Raw genomic sequence first — 4106 nt, forward strand, 5'->3', positions numbered from 1 at the left:
CAGCTATCTTTCAGAGGTGACTAGCCGGCGCACTGCGTTTTTGTAGGTGAAGCTTCTTTGTAATCTTTAAATTGTCACCGACCATAGTGCTTAGGATCGAAACGCACCAAGCTGTTAGCTCACTGTCTGGCCCCCGAGAAAATCCGCTTGTCGAAGCATGCGTTCGATCGTGGCGTTCGGCGTTGGAGGCCAGATACGTGCGAAACAGTGCCTAGACCTCGGCAAGAAAGCTTCGCTTTGAGAATGGTTATTTCGCTGTCGTTAAAGGAAGTCACACGTCGGACTACCCGTCAAACATCGTAAGGCCTCCAGCAAGCTGATCACTTGTAGCAGCACTCTGCGCGCTAAACTCAAACAAAGTGACATTGAATATACATGCAAAGGGTCCAATTTACCCGCAGTGCGATGCCAGAACTTCTTTTTTATCTGTCCTGCATTAAGAAAAAACTGGCAAAATATTTCGTGTACCGCAATGTGTGCACCGTGACTAAACGAGTTATCTGCAAGAAAACAGACGTCGCTTATACGCAAGTGAGCCAAAAAGCATGCTGTTGTGAAAAGAGCACCTGAAACACACATCAACATTTGAATTCTCGTGTTTTCAACACATATGTACAGGCTGAGTCTGTCGCAGCTGCAGCATTCACGTACTTTGAGTAGTAATAACACAAGGATTTATCATCCAAGTGAAGATAGTACGAACCTACGATAAGAATCGTACTACCATGTTTCTAGAGAGAAGAAGTTACGCCGTAGAATAAAAAAATATATCTGTCCTGATTCGGAGAAACGAGCCCAGCTGCACTGTTTCTCTACGGCAGCCGCGGTCGAAAGTGCGCGAATAGTGAAGCTGGCAGAAGCCATGCCTAGGGTGGATCGCATGAGAACGCTAAGGTATGGAAAATCGCTTAACTAATGTAATCCTGCAGAAACCATTCAGTGAAGGGGATGAAATGGCAAGGAAATTTGACGGTCTCTATACAACACTTCGAAGCTGCAAAAGAGACTCAGATTGCTTGCACAGGCAGAAGGCGGCCCAGTTGGTAAAACTCATTCCCAAGCATGCAAAAATGTTTAATGCTACTAGTATTCTTGGGACACTTCGCGCACTTTTCGGCAGCTATCTATTCATATATATATTAGTGTCTCTAACACATTTTCCGTCAACTGGAGTCACTCGGCAATCCCTCGTCTAATCGGTAGAGCAACGCGCTTCTGCTCTGACGGAATCTGGTTCAAAACCAACCGTCGGATCAGCTCGCGTCACTTGGTAAGAGTGACACCGGCCATGCGTTACTCTTTACCGAACCTCTTTCGTACCAATGTGGGTAACTCGGTAAGTACCGCTCTTCGATGGACCTCCTTGTCGCCAACTCCGGTCTCTGGGTATGTGGCACTGATTGTGTGCTGCTGATCAATGAACCTCTTTCACGCCACCGTGGGTCACTGGGTATGTGTCACGGGGCATGTGCCGCTCATGAACGACAATCTTTTTTTTCTCCGGTGGTTGGCAGAATCCAACTAGCGTCATTTATATTTCGACAATCTTGTGTGAATACAGTACATTCGCACGCACGCTCCACGCACGGACTTCGCGGTGGCACCGCTAGATAGCGCAGCGTGTCCAGTGGAAAGCGTGAGAGAGGAGCCCAGCTGCATACACACCGTACGCATGAGGCGTTTAGCCGTTGGCAGTATGGCGGGTGGGTACCCATTGCTTCAATACTAATCATATTGAGAGGGGAAAGGTATACCTATGGAAAAAAAACATCCATGCACCCTTATTCACTGTACTGTTGATTTCTGTTTTGCCTTTCTCGTATTGTCTTGCGGTATATCTATACGTGTGCCAATATTTAGCATCTCTGCTTATTTTGTACCCAGGATTATGTGTACCTAATGTTGTGTTCCATATACCACGCTGCTGAACTGCGTAAGGCTCAGAAACCTTGTCGAGCTCGGTGCAGATATTTTTGATTCCTTTAGATTCTTCTTGAAGTGGAAATTTATTTATTTATTTATTTATTTATTTATTTATTTATTTATTATCAGTTCGCGTTTCCAGCGTAGTTTCCTACTCCTTTCAAGAAGATGACAACTTGCCGAGTCATGAAACATGCTCCACTACGAAGATTTCTGCCGAAATACTTAACTCTTTGCGCTGTTTTGGTTGTTGAGCGCTACGTTACTTCGTACAAAGCACCGTTACTGCACCGGTTTATACTAGATTGTCACCTCGGCGGGAAGCAGCCATGTAAAATAAAGATTTCGACGGTGACTATACTTAATATATTAGGCGACAATCGAAGAGCGAATAAACAACAACGAATAATTTTCTATTAGATTTTATTGCCTAAAATTCTGGATGGCAAGTCACCAGATAGTCGGAGTCGTAACGCCCGGTTGTGGCGTAGTGTAGTCGTATAAACATGTAAAATCAATACACGAGTAATTTTCGCAGCAGTCAATGAAACTTCTGCACTGTTCAGAGAAAGAAGAAACACACAGGTCACGCCAGAATTAACAGAAAGTAAAAACAGAATTTTTACAAAGCACCCCACCATCCCCACCAGAAACATAACCTCTCCGTCCTTTTTCATTTTTTTATGAGAGAGAGAGAGAGAGAGAGAAAGCATTTTATTGGCAGGAAAGAAAGGTGATATGTCGGGGCCCTCAGTCAAAGGCCTGGCTGGCAGTGACCTCCAGGGCATACCCGTGAAAAGTGCAAGATACCGTTTGTATTGGTATGAAGTGCCATTTGGAAACTAGAGTTCAGAAAGAGAGAGAGAGAAGGGAGGGAGGAAAGGCTGGGTGGTTAACCAGACTGAGTCCAGTTAGCTACCCCAGACGTACGGAGGGGGAATGCGATAGATAGATAGATAGATAGATAGATAGATAGATAGATAGATAGATAGATAGATAGATAGATAGATAGATAGATAGATAGATAGATAGATAGATAGATAGATAGATAGATAGATAGATAGATAGATAGATAGATAGATAGATAGATAGATAGATAGATAGATAGATAGATAGATAGATAGATAGATAGATAGATAGATAGATAGATAGATAGATAGATAGAGCTCAGGGTTGTGAATGCGGATATGTGGTGCAGTGTGGGGAAGCAGTGCCACAAAATGGATATAGTATGGCGCTCCTACCTCTGCGAACATTGCCTCAAATGAAAACATCATGTTTCTCAGTTCTGCATACAAACATTATTAAATTTTTCAAGCAAGAAAGGCTGATATAGGCTAGTTGGGCAGGAAACTGCAGCAGGTAACACAATGCGGAATTCTGCGATGCAAGTCAACAACTTTTATACACGCCTCACACTAATGAACACCCCTCATTATTTTTGTCAAATACATGTTTCCATTAATAAGAAAGTTTAGTTACCAATTTATTGTCTGCTAGTTTAGTGGAGGTTTAAGATTATGTACAAGATTTTCATTTAAACACCGACACTGGTTCATCCCACAGTGAACGAAACGCAGCTGCAGTGTACTGTTCGAATACTCCAAAAGGCTACGACGTGTGCTTGTGACGTGCAGAACGGCCAGTGTACATGGCTGTTAGTTTTCTACAGAAGTTCGTTGTCCGATAATGTAAAATATAAACATTTAAGGTTATAAAAAATGTTAATTGGAAGACATGGCATTAGCGCCTTGAGGAGTGGTCAAGAAGTTCAGGTAAATGAGCTGAACAAAAGCGACCTAACTGTCACGATGTAGATACAACGTGTTTACGTTCCAGCACATGAGTGTACTTAGCCAAAGTATTGCGGGTCCCTCTGTTTGGTGTGATTCAATATTAAATGGTCATTGTAGTAGGCAATATTAACTTGTAGCAAAGCTGACTGCCGGCGCAAGAAACATTTTGACAACCAGGCAGTTTGCGAACTTTCTGCCTAAGTGGCTGCCTAACATAAGTGCATACAATTCTTACTCACAATAGCTCCGGTTCTGTAGCAGTTCTTGAACGGTGTACGTTTTCCAGTTAAAATCGGAAGAACGTCCTGAAATCGGAGTAATAAAAAAACTATAAAGGCCCAATTGCACCCGCTTAGGTTGCGCCACTCACATTAATATGAGCATGAC

General features: G+C 43.1%; 1 long non-coding RNA gene across 1 annotated transcript in view; it reads right to left on the bottom strand.

Moving 5' to 3' along the window:
- Positions 1–2329: 2329 nt before the first annotated feature.
- The window catches only part of LOC129382380 (uncharacterized), a 5996-nt gene continuing 4219 nt past the window's right edge, over positions 2330–4106 (bottom strand). The window contains exons 3-4 of the long non-coding RNA XR_008610448.2: positions 3959–4024; positions 2330–2481 (exon numbers count right to left, since the gene is read on the bottom strand). This is a non-coding gene — a long non-coding RNA (uncharacterized lncRNA). The remainder of the gene's footprint in view (positions 2482–3958; positions 4025–4106) is intronic.

The sequence above is a fragment of the Dermacentor andersoni genome, chromosome 6, assembly GCF_023375885.2.
Source record: "Dermacentor andersoni chromosome 6, qqDerAnde1_hic_scaffold, whole genome shotgun sequence".
NCBI lineage: Eukaryota > Metazoa > Arthropoda > Arachnida > Ixodida > Ixodidae > Dermacentor > Dermacentor andersoni.